The sequence below is a fragment of the Coptis chinensis genome, chromosome 3, assembly GCF_015680905.1.
Source record: "Coptis chinensis isolate HL-2020 chromosome 3, ASM1568090v1, whole genome shotgun sequence".
Classification (NCBI taxonomy): Eukaryota; Viridiplantae; Streptophyta; class Magnoliopsida; order Ranunculales; family Ranunculaceae; genus Coptis; species Coptis chinensis.
Window position 1 is genome coordinate 59726978 of NC_141458.1, and position 21423 is coordinate 59748400.

Sequence of the window (21423 nt, forward strand, 5' to 3'; positions counted from 1 at the left end):
TACAAGATAATACCTCCCTACAAGTAAAAAAGTATAATCAAGACATTTTAATAAACCTATCCAAGTAAGCTAGGGTAACTAAATAATCATTAAACCTAGACAATTGGTGTTACCTGGAGGAACAACGAATGGGTTAGGTCGCACAAGAGCATTATCCAAGACTCTTTGATCATGTGTCGTTCCTTCCCAACCAACAAGTACATATGTGAATTTTAAATCAAAGGAACATGCTGCCAAAACATTTTGTGTGGTTTTTAGTTTCCTCCCTCGAAACTTATCTTACAATTCAATAGGTATAATGGTTGTTACGTGTGTTCCATCCAATGCTCCAATCAATCCTTAATATATACCCATATTTATAAGAATTTATTTTTCAAATAAAATGTTAGATGGAACTTAATAATTTTTGTGCTTACCTTGAAATAGTTTGAGAAACGCGGATCATTGGCGATTTGTGGGGGTGTTCCTCTCCCATGTACGGCTTGTAAATGATCAGCCACTAAGAGATTATATAAGCGAACCACACAATGTAAAATTTCATTAAATTGACGACTAACTGTTTCCCGAGATCGAAAAAATCTCTCTGCCACCACCCTATGTTTTACATTGTGACCAAGTATGTGAAGAAACCGCATCACCATCTCCTCCAAATTACAGTTATGGTTCTCCCTTATAGTTCCTTGTTCTCTAATTAATGTACATAACCGCCTAAAAGTATCCAAATTCCCATTCAGTAAATTATCGACAAGTATCATTGTCATTTAGGACCCGATCCATATACCTTTTTGTCTATCATCATCTCTGTTAACATGTGGCTCTCGAGGTATATTTAACAAAAAATGAGTTGAGGCTATAGCATTTGCTGCTGCTGTATGAGCTGCAACAACTATAGCGACATTCCTTATTCGTGCATTCTCGTTGTCCTCCATCTAAGATTCCACAACCAAAAGGCTAAAATATTTAAAGAAATTTGAATAAACATTTATAATCCATCAAACTACACAACAATATACACTAGTCACAGCCAACAACCACCAAATAAAGCATGATTTTCATAATATAAACTACAACAAATAAAATATTGGGTGTCCTCTACTGCTAATGCACCTAAAAGTAATTAAAAAATCAAATCTTATAGCTATGCAACACGACACTCGAAACCACTAATACTATGAACTGTGTTCACAAATTCAAAACCCCCAAATACAAATCAACTAACAATTGCTAAATACAACATACAAATCATACATTAAGGAAAAATGAGAGAGTTTTACCTGGAAAAAAAAAAGCTTTCAATTGTAGAGTTAATGGCTGAAAGAGAGAAGCTTCAAACTGATTTCAATCGTAGAGTTAATGGTTGAAAGAGAGAAGCTCCGAACTGTTTTCAATCGTAGAGTTAATGGTCGAAAGAGAGAAGCTTCGAACTGTTTTCAATCGTAGAGTTAATGGTCGAAAGAGAGAAGCTTGGAACTGCTTCAATGGAGTTTTAGTGGGCGTCGAATTTTAGATCGTGAGAAGTTAAAAAATTGTCGGGAGAAAGAAGTTAGAAAATAGAAAATTTTGCTCTCATTTTTTGAGATGCAAATTTTTCTCTCGTTTTTTAGATTTTTAGAAATATTTGTAGTGGTCCCCACATCAGTTTTTGCCACCAAGCACCAGTAAATTTAGAAATAGTAGTCAAGTTTTCTAAAATAAAATTTTCTTACTTACAGGCCAAACAAGCGGACCCTATGTCTGCTATTAATTGTTGTTTCTTATGTCTGGCTCCGGAGCAAGAATCGAAAAAGAAAAAAAGAAAATGGATAAGTCAAGGCGGTTCACTTCCTCTGCTCTGGCAGCTCCTTCAACTAGCAAGCTATGTTGGTTGGGGCATTTCTATTGCGTGTTGTTTAGGCATTTCCATCACGAAGGATTCCAAACGAGTCCCATTCGATTGAGATTAATTCAAGGGTGTGGTTTGACTGGTGAACTACCTAAAACTCTATCTATTATCAGTTTCACTCGTTTTATTTGAAGTTGGTTCAAAGTAATAGATGTTATGTTAGAACCTGGCGTTTTGGGATCAACTTTCAGTAAAAAAGGGGGCATCTATGTCCATCCTTGACAGATCAACACCATTCTCAATTTATTTATGTTTTATTGCATTCGAATTTTTTGTTTTCAATAAGGTTCAAGTCATCTCTGAAAAAATGCAACAGTATTATGTTTTTTGGTGTTTGGTTGTTCATTGTAATATGTTGCGACTCCATATTCCCTAGCTTTCTGATAAGCAAGGCTATCTTCATTTTCATTGCAGCTTTGGGCCTTTGGCTATATAAACTCTCATGACGACACTATGTATTCTCCCATACATCATATCTTGTCTCATTTTGTTAGTGAAAAATTGGCCAAGCTTACAACTTGTTTACAAATTTGGCCAGACAAAATTTTTGATTTTTGGTATTAAATAATATTTCACTTAGAGAAAGCAGTTAACTATTGAATGTTATTCCTAATGGAAATTTTGTGTAATGGGCAATCATGATTAATAGGTTGGCCTGAACCTGTGAAATCAGAATGTGATTTACGTACTTGTTTTATGCTAAATGCCACACCATGATAGTGTAAATCCTGATTGAATGCACAAGTTTCATTGAATTTTTCTGCCACTAATTGAGAATTGCCTCATCTGCACTACTTTACTTGTATGATTCAACTATTGTTAGTAGGTTCGTTTGCGGGCTTTACGGAGACAAGATTATTTTTTTTACAGGTGAAAGCTAATGGAATAAGAGAATTCCCAGTTCTTTTGTTGAAGGTCAGGCCCTGTTATCTCCATCCTCTTCGTTTCTATATTAATGTTTTTGTTTTTGTGAATGCTGATTAAGGTTGATTCAAGCTTAATAGAATGTTGAGTTTCTGGTCCTAAGGTCTGAATTGCTATGTAGAAGTACTCTAGTTTTTCTATATCCAAATTGTTTAAGTACTTTTTTTTCTCTAAGCCTTGTTGTGGTCTTTATGCTTCCCTAATTGCAGCATAATGAATAAATAGCAGGTCAGAACCAATGCAAGTTGAAACGAGACCAAGCGGACTGCGTTTGACGTCCTAGAGGTATGACTGTTATTTACTAGAAGAGAAAAGGGCAATATTTTATAAATGGGTACGATACTACATTTCGGTTGTCGACATAAGCTTCATTCGATTCCATGTTAGCAAGTGGTCTAACCTGTTCAAAGTTTGTGTATCCTGAAGGACAATTTAAGAACTGTGAACATCTTTCTTCTTCATTTATTTTTATTTTATATTTTTTTTCCCAACTAAATCGGTGCAACATGGGCCTTGCCACTTGACTTATATTTGAGAGCGGTCTTAATGTACTTTGTTTCCTAGCAGTTAGGTCCTTAGTCATTTAGGGTACAACATAGTTGTCATTAACTTGGGATTTGACTTATATATATATATATATATATATATTTGCATGATAAACTCTTGTTTATTTATTTATTTTAGAATTTGAATTTTTGCAGGTGAAGTTTGGATAAGGTTCGATGATTGAAAGTCAAACCATGTAAACCGTTCTTGTTAAGACATATTTTGTGGATATTTTTTGGTTGAATGTATGTAAATTTTTGAAATGGTTGAATGTAATGGATTATGTTATTTTGTAAATCGATCACAAACTGGCTAGTATGTTAGATTGGTGATCACGTGGAGTTTGATTGTATACATTCTAAATAATTTATGCAATTTTCAGGGTATAATTTTTTTTTTTTTCTAGAAAATGTATTTTTTTATGACGGCCTTGCCAAAACCATCACAAACTAAATAGGTTTCTTGACAGTTTTTACTGAAAGTTATGACGGTTGTACAAAAATTAATGACGGTTATCACATAATAGTCAATATTTTTCTGCCTATTATGACGGTTCTTAGTCCAATTTTTGATATAAAATCTTTGAAGTATATAACGGGTTTATGAAAAATGTCACAAGTTTAATGACGGTTTTTGTGAATTTTTAAGACGGGCTCTATAATGACGGTTGTTTCTTCAACGAAAACACGTCATTAAACCTGTTTTATGACGGCTTTTAGCTGTCATTATAAGACTTTTTTTTAGTAGTGGTCATACACACTTTGATATCACAAACTATGTTATCTTTAATTTGAAAAGAGCTCGCAATTTTCGGCACGAATATTTACTTTTATCTTTAAACGCATACCAAATTATGAGGACACATTTCCCACAGTTTTTTGTCACTTTCAACAACTCGATTAAAGTAGATTCTATATGCCCTACGAACAAAATAATTCGTTCATTAAGATTTCGGGCATGGCGGCGACCGTCACGAAACTTGAGGTACGGATGTTGTTTCCCTAACGACGACGATATGTTGGCACATTTGAATGAATCAGGGGCACCACAATGGAGCACCCACTACTAAAAAAAAAGTTTGTTGTGTCGGTTCTTAAAAACTAATTGTGACGGTTTTATCCAAAAGTAACACAACAAAGTCTCTTGGGTCGGTTTTGTTTAGAGAAGTGTTTGTTGTGTCGATTTTGAAAGATGCGACAAAAGAAATTTGTTGTTGTGTCGCTTTTAAGTTGGACGACACAGAATAAATGAGTTGTTGTGTTGCTTCTTTCTTTTTCTCGCCGAAAGTACACAAGTTTTTCAGCAAACCGACACATCAAATAAAAAGGCTTATGGGCCAAGGCCCAAATAAACTTAAAGGCACCTTTATTCTCTCATGTTGATTCTCATGTGGATGGTGTGTCTTCGAGGACAAAAAAAAAACCGGCCTCCTCCCTCTATCTTCAAGGGTTCTCTTATCTTTTTAACACTGTTCTAAAAATCGGTCTAGGCGGCCACCTAGGTGGTCTCTAGGCGCTAGGCGGTGCCCAACCGACTCACCTAGGCCCTAGTCATTTAAAAATCGATTGGACCGACTAGCGGCGGACCAATTAAGCTAAGGGCGGGGCTAGGCGGTCCGGTCAGCTTTTTTTTTTGAATAATTAAATATCGAAAAATAAAGGCCCGTGTAGGCTTAAGATTTGAAAGAGTTTAAAATACTTAAGTCTAATGTAAATTATATGCACGCCATTATAACAAAAAGTATGTTTTTTATATGAAGTCAATATTCCTCAACTATTTGCATTTTTGTAATAAGTATTTTTGTTTATGTTTATTTTTTGAGTTATGATAAATAATTTTCTTCATTTCTTGTAGTATATGTATGTATTACTATATATATTAGGAAAAAAAACCGCCCCGTCTAGACACTGTCTAGAAATCCTATGCGCTAGGCACTCTCCCACCGCTCGACTACAGCCTAGCGTTTTTTATAACACTGCTTTTTAACAACCATTTGTTATTGGCCCTTTTTAGGTGCTCTTTTTAACTGTTGATACGAGGATTTCTTGTTTACTTAAGTTTTGCATGTAATGAATTTCTTGTTTACATTGTCGTTTTTGGGGTTGTTCAGGCACCTCTCACTGACTTGGAAATAGAAGATCTAATTGCAGAGCTTTCGGAAGTGGAGAGGGGGTATGTATCTTTTTCATCCGAGTTAATCTTTGTCTCTTGTGTCAATTATAAGCATTTTGCCCTTTTTGCTCATTCTAATTATTAGGCAGCAGAGGCGCAAGAATCACTGGAGAAGGAGTCACTCACACAAGTTGAAATTGATGTAAGAGCAGAATTAGCTGAAAATCTTCATGGGGAGGAGTTTCTCTTTTTGTTTCTTCATCCCTGGGTACTGTATTAGCATGACATGAGACAGTATTTTTCGTTTAGTTGGAGTTGGCTGTTACTACTGAAATGAGAAATTTTGTCGAAAACTGGGAGACAACGCTAGATGAGTTGGAGGCTGAGAGTGCTCACTTGGTGGTTTGTTTCTTTCTTCAGTTTTATTTACAAATTTTGGTTCTTGATAGGGTGTTTTAACACTTGAACATTTACTCGTGTCTTCAGTTGATTTTTGATATGGTATGAATCTTAAAATTAACTGTGACATGCCAGACTTCTTACTGCATTGGTACAACATAGTTTGTAAATGTGATAAGTTTATGCCAGGTTAGGTTAAAAAAAATCATGTTAAGGTCAAAAGTAGCAAAAAAAGCAGTATGGAGAGACTGCGCATGTGGTGGAAAAAAGTGTTTCACTTAATTATATACCAAATTTCAAAACGTCATATCTATTTATCTACTAATTGTGTTTTTAAAAAGTTGGTATTTTAGGAAAACCTCTATAGACCTTTTAAAATGAGACGTCAGTAATTACCAGATTCTGGAAAAGGAATTAATTTTGAGTCCAAACTCCAAAGACTGGGACATAGTGGGTGAAGTAGGCACTCTATCATGTGTACTAGCTGGTTTGTGGAGTTTGAAATTTTGTAGTGTTTGATCCAAGTTGGTTTTTACATAGTGATGTTTTGAAAAGGCCCTCCGAAGCTACAACACAAGAAAGTGGTAGCCTTGTTGACAAATATTCCCGCAGGCACAATGCAAGCCCTTATACCAACTTTCCTGGACCTGTGCATGCATAGAAATGTATGCTATTTTGTAAATTTGCTAAGAAGTACAAGGTGCTGGACTTGCCTTACATACTTTAATTTTAGAGTTTATTTTTATTTTTTGGATAATTTTTACACTTAATATTTTTGTACCTGTTGTATAGGAGTAAAAGGAAACTATATCTCAGCTTAACTCTTGGTCATTTTCTTGAATGTTTTATGTACAGGAACAATTAGATGGGACTGGTGTTGATTAACCAAGTCTTTTTAAGTGGATAGAAAGTCAGATTCCAAATGGTTGTTCTATCGAGGCTTGGAAGAAAAGGACACACTGGATAGGATCTGAAGTAACTTTATGTATGATCTTGATTTCTCTTTCTCTCTCCTCTCTCCGATTCTTCTATTTGTTTCTCCTTCAATTTTTTTTTTGAGAATTGTAGTAGCCAACACTGTTGTTTTACCCATTGATCTAGACATTCGGGTGTGAACAAGATCCCCACCTTCACCCTCTGCTAATGAAACTATCTGGAAAAGGTCTCATTCCTCTCAAGGGGACACTGACAGATAAAATGAAAAATATTCTTAGCCTCGAGATGCATGATGTATCCATGTGTATTCTTTTCTTATTTCTTAAATTTTTCACAACCTTCATCTGGTAATCTTCATATACAGGGATGAAGAATCTCCTCCAAGGTTAGGTAATTCTTCAAATTTGTTGGGATCTAATGCTAATTCCACAGTTCTGAAAAGGTCCTCTTTGTTTTCACCTCATAACGTGACTGAAGGTGCCGGATCGAAAACACTCAATTCGTTCCTTAGAGGAACAGGTCACCTTCTTTACCTTCTGCAGAACAAGCACTTCCAGGAACTTCCTATTCTACTGTAGCTGATACTGAAAGGTGACCTTTTCATCATAGTTTTGTTTAACTTTAGTCTGTATACCTTTCTTCATAAGCTCTTGTCCTTAACTTTGTACACATGAAATGCAGAGAGACGCAAGCAAAGGCAAAGAGGTTAGCACACTTTGGTGTTGAACTAAGCCAACCAGTGCTAAAAAGTATTGATCACGCAAGTTGCCAGCAAATAGGCATGAGGAAGCTTTGGTGGAAAGACTTAAAGTTGTTACTGACAACCCGTTGAACCAGGAGGAGATTTCATGCTATCAGATTATGAAGGCCCAGAGTCATCTAGTGTTATCATTGGGTTATGCCCGGTTTGTGCTCTGGTATGCTATGCTATCTATTATATTTTGCTCGAGCCTAAAGTAACTGGTTAAATTTTTAGATTTTTATTTATAAGAGTAGTAAATAATCTGTCTCACCATTTTAAAAGGGAGTGAAATGTGATCCCTCATTTTAGCTTTGGTTTAACTCAGAGGTTAGTATCAGGAAATTATGTCTGATTTTGGCGTTAGGACTAATTTTAGCGCTGGTTGTTGTTGTTGTAAAATGAAGATAAAAAGGTAAGCTAGTCGAATATGTCTGAAACATAGACATAGACATAGTCAGTAGAAAGTAGACACTCACTGACTCACACATAGACCCATAGTCATAGACAGAAAGACACTCACTGAATCAAAGTAATAGACTCAATACTAACTTGTCAAAACAGTGGGGAAAAGTAAATAAAGGAAAAAAAAGAAAGAAAGAAAAAGGTTTGGCTGGGGTAATACCCAACTTCCAGTGAGGCTGAGCCTCACTAAGCCTTAATGTGCACATCCCCCACCAGTGAGGCTGTAGCCTCATATAATCACATTATACATGTATAAATTTGTAAGGCTTATGCTTCAAGGTGCAAAACCCCTAGAAGGCTTAAGGCATGCACCGTTAGGCTTAAGCCCCAATGCGTTTTTTAAACCTCCGTCCCAAGTTAGGGTAGTGCTATTGTTAGAGGTGACAAGGCTATGCAACTATTGGGAAGTGGGTTAAAGGTGAAGAAATATGAGCTTTAGATCACCTGTATGTACTTATCAATGGGTGGTGTGTTTTTTAGATTTTGTTAGTTTTAATTGTTTTTTGCTTGTCTTGACTTAAAAAACACATATTTAAGGTTATGTCATGTGAACATGTAGCGTATTTGCATTTTGTACTATAATGAATATTGTCGCTCTACGATATAGTGAACCTAACTACTTCTTTTGTTTTATTTTTTCTTTTTTTGTAGATTGAACTTAATAGAACGCATTTATGATGGCTAGATGGATGGATAAAAGTTAGACGTGAAATCATTTTCTCACATGGTGTTAGGTTTTATTTTGTGGGTTTTCGTTTTGTATTTTGGATAGTTGGTTAGTTGGTTGTAAACTGATGTTGGATAATGAAATTATTTTGTAATGAAATGAAATTGTTTTTGAGATTGTTAGTTGTGTTATATTGATGTGGATGGCAATGCTTTTATACAGGTCAATTGTTGTTCTACATTTTTATTTTTCGTAACAGGTGATCCCCTAAAACTGACACAAGAAGGGATCTAATTTTGTGTGGTTTAAAGAAGAACCGATACAAAAGCTCTATTTTTGTGTCGGTTTGTGTTTTTCTCGAGTAAATTCTGATTTGTAAAAGGCTAAAACCGACACAAGTAGTATACTTATTGTGTGGGGTTTTACTTAAAAACCGACACAAATACTACATCTGTTGTGTCGGTTTGACAAAAATCTGTTGTGTCACCACTACTTGTGTCGCTTTGTAAATCTAAAAAACTCGAATCATCAGACTTGTTGTGTCACTTAAAAACTGACACAACAAGCCTTTTTTTTAGTAGTGACCATTTGGCAAACTATTATATATTGGCGTGATGCTAAGGAAATGCATTTCACTCGAGATGTTGAGAGAAAGCCATTACCAAGTGGTTGGTAAATTTTGAGTAGAACAATGTGTATATATATATATATAACTTTACATAGTTGTGTGTAGTGTGCTATCGTTTTTCCTTTTTGTATAATATATTTGGTTATAAAACTTATATGTTGCAGATGTCCAGTCCCAATTTTGCTCACGGTTCTCAGGTAATTTATTTCTCTTGATACTTTGAGGACTAAACATCATTATGTTTGGGGGTGCTTTATCTGTAGCAAAAATTAGGCAACTTGTGGGTTGTATATAGTTTTTATTCTAAATAAATATACTTTGTGACAAAATTTTGTTTCCTTTTCTGTGATAAAAATTGTTTAGGAATCTCACATTAGTATTCGAACTATGATTTGTTCTTAAGAAACTGAAGATAATATGTGCAAATAAAAAGGATTTTTAATAGTTTTACATCTTTTCATGAGCATTAATGCACTAAGTATCATTGAATGTACATAGTAGTAAGTTTCTGGAACCCATGGTTAGTTTACTTAAATTACAAATCCTGTGAGAATCTAACAAAAAAACCTTGATATATGTCAATTATGAGTAATGACGCAGAGGAGTAGTTTTTCTGAGTAGAGAAAATCACGCATCTACTTACATGATCAATATCCGAGTCATAGGTGAGAATTTAGGTTTTCTTGGGATCGATATAGCCAAAAATTCATATCTATTACAAATTTTACCGCTAGTCGCCCCACTGAACATTTCATCAAACCTTTCACTTTCACCAAAAAAATTTTACCCATTTATTAAACCAACTAAAATAAACCTATCTAAATGATGAGTATGAGAAATAGGATGAAATGTGGAAAAAAAAAATAAGGAGAAAGACTTGTCCCAAATCAAAATCAGTTACTTGTTTTAGAAAGAAAAAGAAAAAGAAAAGAAAAATAGAAGTATGTTTCCCAAAATTCAAAAAAAAAAAAAAATCAAAGTTAGAAATCTCCAAAATCAAAATCGAAAGGAGTCCAAAGCTTAAAAGTGCAAAGTATGAAAACTTATGTTAGAAGCAGGAAAAGAAAACAAGGATTTCTCTAGTGTAAATATCTTGAAGACCTTATTCTCTCATACTTATCAATTTTTTATTTTCCATTTCCATTTTCTTATACACCACCACCTAAGCCCCATAATACCTAATAAAGACATCTTGCTCAATTAGGAGAAAGATGGTGTGATAATAAGTAGTAGACGTGATTGATTGACCTCGGCTCCTCTGGCCGTCATTGAAATGTGAGGAAATGTGTGCCACTGCACACTGGAGTTAGCAAAACCTGAGTGGAAAAATTACGAGTGAATTTTTGTTTTGACACATACCTGTGAGAACCTATTTAGAGACGCTTTCCAAAGGATCCATAAACGGCCATGCTTGTACATTTCAATGTAAAGTTCACTATATGCATGTTCATATGTAGATGTTTTAATTATTGTATGCATATTAACTTGAGTTTTAAAGGAACTAATCTCCGTGAGATGTATAGATACCTGAAATTAATTAAAGGAACTTGCCTTCGTTACTAAGTCATTGTAGTATAAGTGAAGTTTGTGAGTATCTTCTCAGGAAAACTCGCGCGAGGCTATAACTTGTCCACTAGGGAATTCCTAGTAGTTTAAGGCTTTGTTGCAAACGGTTAATGCAACCACTCTCTGCGAAACGAGAATTAGCATAGGACTACACATTTTTTGCCACTTATCTGTTTTAATGTCTCTTCTTTGCTTGAGGACAATCAAAGTGTTGCTTGGGGGGTGGTGTGATAAGCACCCAAAAATGTAATATAAAACCCCATGGAGACATAACATTTTGGTTAATTATGTGTTTAATAATCATGAAATAATCGTATGTTCGTACTTTTGCAAATTGGAGCAATCAACGTACAAATGAGGATAAAAGCCAGTATTTAAGCACGGAATAGTGTGTCTACATGAAGCATTCTAATTTATCCCACGTGAAGCCAAATGAAGCCCAACTAAAGCAGAAGGATTCAAACAGGACCATTCCAAGTCAAAACAGGATCAAAGTACCGAAAAAGCATCAAATTTTTTTGAGCAGCGTAGATGCTAAACCTGGACTCCAATAGTAGTAATTGAACCATCAGAATGATCAGTGCGACGAGCTCTACACATAGGCGGGACTTTGTAAAATGTCAACTTTTGGACCCGCCACTAGTTGAAGCATGAGGGACCCACTACACGGACCCATAGAAATTGGTGACCAAGCTCACACGTCAAGCTTCCGCACAAGTCAAGTTCCTTTGAAATGAATCAAAGACTTTTGTGCATAACTTAGCACAAAAGTCATCAAATTTGATGAGGTGGCTTGAAAGTTTGATTTTGGAGACAAAGTCTTGGTTAGGTGGCTTGATTAGGTGGATGCAAATTAAGCTTTGGGCTTGATTAGGTGGAAAATGATTAAGCTTTGGCAACAAATTCTTAATTGGTTGGAAAATGATGTGGTGGCATGGGAAAAGATCAAATGGACATTAAAGGATGCAGTTGAGAGTTGGAAATTTGCGTAGGATGAAAGAAAATGAGCATTCTCAATTTCTATAAAAAGAAGGCTTCATAAGCAAGACACAACTTTTGCTCCTTAGTTAAGTTTAGTCCAAAGTATAAACTTTTCATATTTGTATTTTTTGTGGTTTTGTTTAAGTTAATCTTGTAATTTGTTTTCAAAGTGTAGTTGATAATAAAAATCATTTCTAAATATAAAGTAGAATCTGTTTTCACTTAATATATTTCACATTCTTATATCATGATAAGTTGATTTAGGAAGATGAGCTAAAAACTCTCCACTTATAGTTATCTCTATTTCCCTTGTTAAGATTAGTACTTGCATGTCAAGTAACTTAGTAAGTAGGTTAAAATCAAAAGTAAAATCTTCCTCACATAAGTTCCTCTTAAAGAAATTTCCGTTTGGTTTTCTATTTAAGTTCTATCCTTTAGGCTTGGAACGAAACCCTCACTCCAAGTATATTGAAACATGCATGTAAGCGAGGTATTTGAACGGTCATATTCGAGTGTGTGTGAGAAACCAGATCTTTACTCATGCAAAAGTACGATTATCAATTGAATACGACCGGAATCGTAGTCCACAACAACTCTATTTCAGAATTGAGTATAAATGTCTTTTGATAATCGAGCAAACGTGTCGTCTGGTAAACGATGGGTACCAAAAGTTTCCCCTCCTTCCTTCTCTTCTCTTTTCTACTCTCTACCTTGTGAACTTCAGCTAATCATTTGGTGTAAGTCTCACTCATCATGAATAGGTAATGGTCGTAGTACTTTTGCTCATAAATGATGTGCGCAAAGGATGGGGTGGTGTATGCGTTGTCAAACACCTTTTTGTCTAGGTTTTAATTACTATATGATATTTGCCGATATAAGGTATACTTTTGTCTAACACCAGCTGAGTAGGATATAAACTTCATCACAGCGCCGTTGGGGGTGGGAATCGTCTTGAGGATCTAACGTTAAAAGACTCAACATATATATACTCATGTCTTTTACAATTCACCTTTGCGTTATTGCTGCACATAAAAAGATTTCGTGTAGGCCATCATATGTTACCTACTAGGAACATGGACAATGGATTCCACCCAAACCAACCCCTAAAGGTACGCAATCTCCATTATTCTAGAGGCAGTTTGAGGATAAGCCCTATGTAATAAAGGTAGCTTAGTCCATAGCGCCCCTCGTAAGGTCCAGGATGGTATTGTCCTGAGTAGTAAATCCCCCAAAACATAATGGTGAAGCCACAGTCTGGCAGGATTGGGTTCTCGATTAGCCGACACGAAAGTTGTCTAGGATCATCTCGATTGAAAAAGAGTTCAAGAGCTATCATCAGTGATGAGGGAAAACATTTTTGTAATAATTTTTTTGATTCATTAGTAAAGAAATATGGAGTTACCCACAAGATGGCAACTCCGTATCATCCTCAGACCAGTGGCCAAGTAGAAATATCTAATAGAAAGATAAAGTCTATTCTTGAGAAAATAGTTAATCCATCTAGGAAAGACTGGTCTCTCCGATTATTCGATGCCTTGTGGGCATATAGAACGGCCTTTAAGACACCTATAGGGATGTCTCTTTACCGCCTCGTTTTTGGAAAACCTTGTCATCTGCCGGTTGAACTTGAGCATTGTGCTCTGTGGGACATCAAAAGCCTTAATTATAATATCAATGCGACAAGCAAAAAACGAAAATTGCAAATTAATAAGCTTGAGAAAATTCGGAGTGATGCATATAATCTCTCAAAATCCTTTAAAGCCAACATGAAAAGAGTGCATGACAAGCACATTTTGCGGAAATATTTAAAAATTGGTCAAATTTTTTTGCTTTACAACTCAAGATTACACATTTTTCCAGGAAAATTGAAAACACGATGGTCTGGTCCTTTTATTGTCTCTGCTGTAACCCCTTATGGGGCAATCTCTTTGAAAAATTTAAATGATAACAAAAATTTCAAGTAAATGGTCAATGTCTTAAATATTACCACGAGTTACGGTCTCCAGATGCCGACAAGACTCTTCTACAAGATCCAGTGTACATCGACTGATAGATTTGCTTGGTGTACTTCATTTCATGTGTTTTTAAAAAGGGAGTACACCATTTTGGTAGCCGAGCCCTCTTTTCTTTTCTTCTCTCATATCAACTGGAGTGTGGTTGTAAGCACCGGAACCGAAGTCCACAACAACTCTATTTCATAACTGAGTATAAATGTCTTCTGATAATCGAGCAAATGTGCTGTCTAGTAAACGATGGGTACCAAAAATTTCCCCTCCTTCCTTCTCTTCCCTTTTCTACTATCTGCCTCACGAACTTCAGCTAATCATTTGGTGTAAGTCTCACTCATCACGAATAGGTAATGGTCGTAGTACTTTTGCTTGTAACCGACATGCGCGAAGGATGAGGTGGTGTATATGTTGTCAAACACCTTTCTATCCAGGTCTTAAATTACTATCCGATATTTGCAGGTATAAGGTATACTTTTGTTTGACACCAGCTGAGCAGGATAAACTTCGTTGCCGCGTCGTTGCTCCCACGAGGTGTGAATCGTCTTGAGGATCTGATGTCAAAAGACTCACAATCATCTTGAGGATTTGACGTTAAAAAACTCAGAATCGTCTTGAAGATCTGACGTTAAAAGACTCAACGTGTATATACTCGTGTCTTTTACATTTCCCTTTTGCACTACTAGTGTGCACAAAGAGATTCGTGTTCAACCTCGGATGTTACCTACTCGAGACACGGGCAATGGATTCCACCAAGCCAACCCCTAGGTGTTTGCTATTTGATTTCATTTTAGGGCAATTTGAGGCTACACCATATGTAATAAAGGTAATATTATTAGACCGTTGCTCCCCTCACACGGTCAAGGATGGTACCATCTTGCACCCTAGGCCCCAAAAACATAAAGGTTAAGCCACAGTTTGGCTAGATTGGGTTTCGCTCCAAACCCGACATGACATTTCCCTGATATTTTATGTGGAGTCCTCTGGCCGTCCAGTATTGCTAACACGTTAATCTTCTATTGTACATTTGTATATAGTTCCAAAAAAAAACCCTATCCAAGCTCAAGCCCACGTGATTTATACTATTCTGCACGATTTTCGGGCATTGACCACCAATTTCGACCTGATCCACGACACGTGCTTGAGCTTTTTAGCCCACGCGATCTCTACTATTCCGCACGCTTTCCCCAAAGGTAATATCTCTCCCTATAAATATTGACCCCCCTCCCATTACTTCACTCATCCCATTCTCTACCTTTCCAAAAATTAATTCTTCAACATTCTACTTTCTTTCGGTTTCGTTCATGGATCCAATTGAAAATTTTGAAAAGCAGCAATGTGACGATGCATTCAAGATATTCATGATAGGGTTGTTTATCGCTGTCATGCTTTTGATTCTGTATAACATCCTTAATGTAACATACATCTTTCCTTTTCTTTAATGCTTTTGTACATTTGCGTGGTGTGTTAAATAATTCTCACATATTTTATGCGGTTTTCATTATTAAATGGAGAAATTGCATATGTTATGTTTGTATGTATTATTTGTATTTCTACTTCCTCATAAATAGAAAAAAAATAGAAATCCAATAAAAAAATTAAATAACAATATGCTGCACACACCACGTTGTAAGCTCTAACCAACTTCTATTATTGAGGTTTGCTCCATAAATAACAATTTACGTGTAGGTCTAACTACCCTGTGGCCCTTTCCTCCGTATGTTCTATATTTCTGCATACCTCGATAACAGTCTTTTGGACGTGACTTTACATACCCCATTTGATAACTCAAGATAGAAAATACGTGTTGGTCTAACTGCCCTATAAAACCTTCCTCCATATTCTTTAATCCTTATGAACACCTCTTTATCATCTCGAGAATTTGTCATTAAAAGAACCACCAGGGAATTTCTCATTTGAATGTGCTACCACATAAATGTGATGCGACAAGAGCACATGTTTTATCTGTGTTTTTCCACATATTAATTCTGGGTCTAACTACACTTGCCATCCTAATCCGTAAAGGTTCATATCTTGGCTATAAATCTTTTCCTTTCAGCCATCTTCATTTCACTCATTCTTCACTATTCTTCCCTCACTTATACTTTCAAATGGATCGACCAAGAAAAATAGTGCCCGGGAAAAATTATTTGAATTTTTTTCATGAAGGCCTGTTTGCTCCATATTTTGACACAGAAATTGTACGTTGAGGATAGATGCCTCTTCTATATCATTCTGCAATTGTTTATTCCAGAGAATTGGTGTTGATGTTCTACTAATTTAGTTAACCTAACCATGGTAAATTCTGTTTCCATGCCCATGGACAACGTTTTGAATTGATTAGGGAAATCATCTCCGACATCCTTCAAATTCCAATGACGAACCTGGAGATGCATTTTCAGGAGTCACCATTTGATATCGTCAAACAACTACTGAAGGCCACTATATCTCATGGCAAACTCGGAAACCGAAACCATGTTGTTCTTCAGCGCTCTTTGAAACAGAAACAACAAATCGTGCTCCATTGGATAGGACACAATGTGGCATGAACATCACAAACATCTGAAGTGACCAAACCTTTTCTCCACCTACTCTAGGTTATGCAGACTCAAAGGGATGACTTTTGCATAATCCAATATCTTTGGAACTCGATCACCAGGCTTAAAAAATGGTTAACACCTTTGCCTACTCTTGTGATGAATATTATGTTGCATTGGGGTTATCAAGCTGTTTATCCATAAATACCTCTTCAAATAGCTGGCCTTACTTTAATTCATGCAGAGTGCGCCACTAGTTTTTGGATTCTAGATCCTCCAATGAACTTGATAGAGGAACAAGAAGACCAAAATCCATACTCTGAACATTTCTTTGATGAAAATGTCATGCATAACATCTTTAGTCCTATGGAGAGCATTCATTTTCTTCACCAAGGCCTGTGAGCCCTACACGCCCATTAGGAAGTCATCTTTACAAGTGTTCTGGAGTTATAGGAAGTTCAGGCAATACACGAAGTGGCACAGGAACAATTTTGGCAAAACCACTCACAGTTTTTGGAAAATCACAATCTCATAATAAAGAACCACAACGATTTTTCCACACAACAGTAGTGACCTTCAGCAGCAGCTCATCCAGAAAGTTGATAACCTCAATAGTCTTGTAAATGAGCTGTTTCCACTTAGCCATCCTCGTCGTTAACAAAGCCTTGGATTTTGCTCCACCTTTAAAAATTAGGTTTTTCGGTTATGTTTATCCCTTAGTCCACCTCTTTTGTCTTTTTATGTTTTCTCTTGTTGAGTAGTGGTTAAGGATAGTGTACCATTAGGTTGTAATAATTCTTGTTGTTATCAATAAACCATAATTTCAAGACAAATTTTAAACTATTGTTTTAAATTTGTTTGCAGGAAGGCCTTATCTTCTTCCATACTTTTCCATCCATCGCGACAAATTTTATTCTACTTTATCAGCAGGCATGATGAACATATTTGATTCCCTTGTGGTGGGACCTTATCGTTGTTTCACTCAAGGTGACTATTTACTTTTGGACTTCTTACAACACTGATTGATAGTTTGTCAAGATTCCCTGCTATAAATCACATCTCTCTCTACTCCATCAAGGATCATCTTCATCAAGCATGGACACTCAAAAAATTATTCATGAGCAATCCTTCCATGCTATGATGGACTCCCCAGCTTATGGCCTTCACTTCTGTGACTGCATCACCAACATTGGGTGGTCTTCCCAACTTCTTCAACCGGATCAAACTTATTCTCCAAGTTTGGCTGCATACTTTTATGAAAATATGGAAGACACACGAGAATTCAACCAAGAAAACGGTTTCTTCCTAGACGGGTTCGTAATCACAATTGGGGACACAAAACATATTTTCATTGAGCCAACGATTGCCTTAACTTTGGATATGCCTTATCACCAGCCATCGACAACTTGGTCATACATTAGCCAGAATTCATACCGTTCATTTTCATGGCCTCATTTTCGCTAGACATATGGTGATGGTCTAGCATGGATAGACGAAGCAACACCTAGCAGATGGCCAGAAATCACCATTCCCTTGGCAAGCATGACCATGAATGTGGGAAATGCGATGTTGTTTGTACTTCTAAACATCATGGGAGATTGGCATTTTTCTACTGCCAATGACATTGCATGTGTAGTCTTTAATGCTCTTGCTCAAGGTCATACACTATTTTATATCACAAACTATGTTATCTAATTTGAAAAGTGCCCGCAATTTTTGGCACGAATATTTACTTTTACCTATATCCGCATGCCAAATTATGAGGACACATTTCCCACAGTTTTCGGCCACTTTCAACGACTGGGTTAAAGTACATTCTATGTGCCCTGCGAATAGAATAATTTGTTCATTAAGATTTTGGGCATGGCGGCGACCGTCACGGTACCTGAGGTACGTATGTTGTTTCCCTAACAACGATGATATGTTGGCACATTTGAACAAATTAGGGGCACCACAATGGAGCACCATTTGGCAAACCATTATATATTGGTGCAATGCCAAGGAAATGCATTTCACTCGAGATGATGAGAGAAAGCCAGTACCTAGTGGTTGGTAAAATTTGTGTAGAACAATGTGTGTGTGTGTATATATATATATGTAACTGTACATAGTTATGTGTGGTGTGCTATCGTTTTTCCATTTTGTATAATATATTTGGCTATAAAACCTTTATGTTGCAGATGTCCAGTCCTAATTTTGCTCATGGTTCTCAAGTAATTTATTTCTCGATACTTCGAGGACTAAGCATCTTTCTGTTTGGTGGTGCTTTATCCCTGCAGCAAAAATTAGGCAACTTATGGGTTGTATATAGTTTTTATTCTAAATAAATGTACTTTGTGACAAAGTTTTGTTTCCTTTTCTGTGATGAAAATTGTCTAGGAATGTCACATTAGCATTCGAACTAGGATTTGTCCTTAAGAAACTGAAGATAATACATACGCAATAGTTTTTACATCTTTTCATGAGTATTCATGCACTGAGTATCATTGAATATACATAGAAGTAAGTTTTTAGAACCCATGGTTAGTTTACTTAAATTACCAATCCTATGAGAATCTAACCAAAAAGCTTCTATATGTGTGAATTATGAGTAATAACACAGAAGAGTAATTTTTCCGAGTAGAGAAAATCACGGGTCTACTTACTTGATCACTATCCGAATCCTAGGTGAGAATTTAGGCTTTCTTTGGATCGACATAGCCAAAAATTCATACCTATTACAAATTTTATCGCTAGTCGCCCCACTGAACCTTTCATCAAACCTTTCACTTTCACCAAAAATTCTTTACCCATCTATTCAACCAAATAAAATAAACCTACCTAAATGATGAGTATAAGAAATATGATGAGTATAAAAAATAAAGAGAAAGACTTGTCCCAAATCAAAATCAGTTACTTATTTTAGAAAGAAAAAGAAAAAGAAAAGAAAAATAGAATTATGTTTCCCAAAATTCAAAAAAAAAAAAAAATCAAAGTTAGAACTCCCCAAAATCAAAATAAAAAAGAGAGCAAAGCTAAAAAGTGCAAAGTATGGAAACTTATGTTAGAAGCAGGAAAAGAAAACAAGGATTTCTCTAATGTAAATATCTTGAAGACCTTATTCTCTCATACTTATCAATTTTTATTTTCCATTCTCATTTTCTTCTACACTACTACCTAAGCCCCATAATACCTAATAAATACCTTTAGCTCAATTAGGAGAAGAATGGTGTGATAATAAGTAGTAGACGTGATTGATCGACCTCGGCTCCTCTGACCGTCATTAAGATGTGAGGAAACGTGTGCCACTGCATACTGGAGTTAGCAAAACCTGAGTGGAAAAATTACGAGTGAATTTTTGTTTTGACACATACCTGTGAGAACCTATTTAGGGACGCTCTCCAAAGGATCTAGAAACGGCCCTGCTTGTACCATTCAATGTAAAATTCACTGTATGCATGTTCATATGTAGATTTTTTAAATTATTGTATGTATATTAACTTGAGTTTTAAAGGAATTAATCTCTGTTCCCCGCTAAAAAGATGTATAGATATCTGAAATTAATTAAGGGAACAAGCCTTTGTTACTGAGTCGTTATAGTATAAGTGAAATTTGTGACTTTGGAAAACTTTCATGAGGCTATAGCTCGTCCACTAAGGAATTCTTAGTGATTTTAGGCCTTGTTGCATACGGTAAATGCAACCACTCTCTACGAAATGAGAATTAGCTTAGGACTACACATTTTTGGCCACTTATCTGCTTTAATGTCTCTTCTTTGCTTGAGGACAAACAAAGTGCTGTTTGGGGGTGGTGTAATAAGCACCCAAAACTATAATATAAAACCCCGTAGAGATATAGCATTTTGGTTAATTATGTGTTTAATAATTATGAAATAATCGTATTTTCGTGCTTTTGCAAATTTGAGCAATCAACGTACAAATGAGGATAAAAGCCAGTACTTAAGCACGGAATAGTGTGTCTACATGAAACATTCTAATTTATCCCACGTGAAGCCAAATGAATCCCAACTAAAGCCCAATGATTCAAACAGGACCGTTCCAAGTCAGAACAGGATCAAAGTACCCAAAAGGCATCAAATTTTCGAAGCCTGTATCTGCTTGACCTGGACTCCAATAGTAACAATTGAACCATCAGAATGATTAGTGCGATGAGCTTTACACATAAGCAGGACTTTTTAAAAAGTCAATTTTTGGACCCACCACTAGTCGAAGCATGAGGGACCACTACGCAGACCCATAGAAATTGGTGACCAAGATCACACGTCAAACTTCTGCACAAGTCAAGTTGCATTGAAATGAATTAAAGACTTTTGTGCATAACTTGGCACAAAAGTCATCAAATTGGATGAGGTGGCTTGAAAGTTTGATTTTGGAGACAAAGTCTTGATTAGGTGGCTTGATTAGGTGGATGCAAATTAAGCTTTGGGCTTGATTAGGTGGAAAATGATTAAGTCTTAATTGGAAGGCAAATGATGTGGTGGCATGGAAAAAAATCAAATGGACATTAAAGGATGCAGTTGAGAGTTGGAAATTTACGTTGGATAAAAAGAAGTTGAAAGAAGGCTTCATGAGCAAGACATAACTTTTGCTCCTTAGTTAAGTTTTGTTATGGAGTTGAAAGTTTTCATATTTGTATTTTTGGTGGTTTTGTTTAAGTTAATCTTGTAATGTGTTTTCAAATTGTAGTTGATAATAAAAATCATTTCTAACATAAAGTAGAATCTATTTTTCACTTAATATATTTCATATTCTTATATCATGATAAGTTGTTTTAGGAAGATGAGTTAAAAGCTCACTACTTATAGTTCTCTCTATTTCTCTTGTTAATAATAGTACTTGCATATCAAGTAACTTAGCAAGTAGGTTAAAATCAAAAGTAAAATCTTGCTCACATAAGTTCCTCCTAGAGAAATTTCCGTTTGGTTTTCAATTTGAGTTCTAGCCTTTAGGTTTGGAACGAAACCTTCACTCCAAGTATATTGAAACGTGCACGTGAGTGAGGTATTTGAACGGTCGTATTCAAGTGTGTGTGAAAA

At 35.9% G+C, this 21423-nt stretch overlaps 2 long non-coding RNA genes across 4 annotated transcripts; both read left to right on the forward strand.

The window, feature by feature from the left end:
* The first annotated feature begins 1767 nt into the window (after positions 1-1767).
* On the forward strand, positions 1768-3735 carry LOC147510224 (uncharacterized). 3 transcript variants are annotated; one of them, XR_015216751.1, is made up of 4 exons: positions 1768-1964; positions 2753-2909; positions 3016-3091; positions 3508-3735. It is a non-coding gene; the product is annotated as an uncharacterized LOC147510224 (long non-coding RNA). The 3 variants fall into 3 exon arrangements; XR_015216750.1 differs by having other exon boundaries at positions 2753-2797; XR_015216749.1 differs by having other exon boundaries at positions 2753-2797; positions 3035-3091.
* Positions 3736-5727: 1992 nt separating this feature from the next.
* LOC147510225 (uncharacterized) lies at positions 5728-8848 on the forward strand. Its single transcript, XR_015218769.1, has 5 exons — positions 5728-5866; positions 6719-6848; positions 7164-7390; positions 7481-7716; positions 8655-8848. It is a non-coding gene; the product is annotated as an uncharacterized LOC147510225 (long non-coding RNA).
* Positions 8849-21423: the final 12575 nt, after the last annotated feature.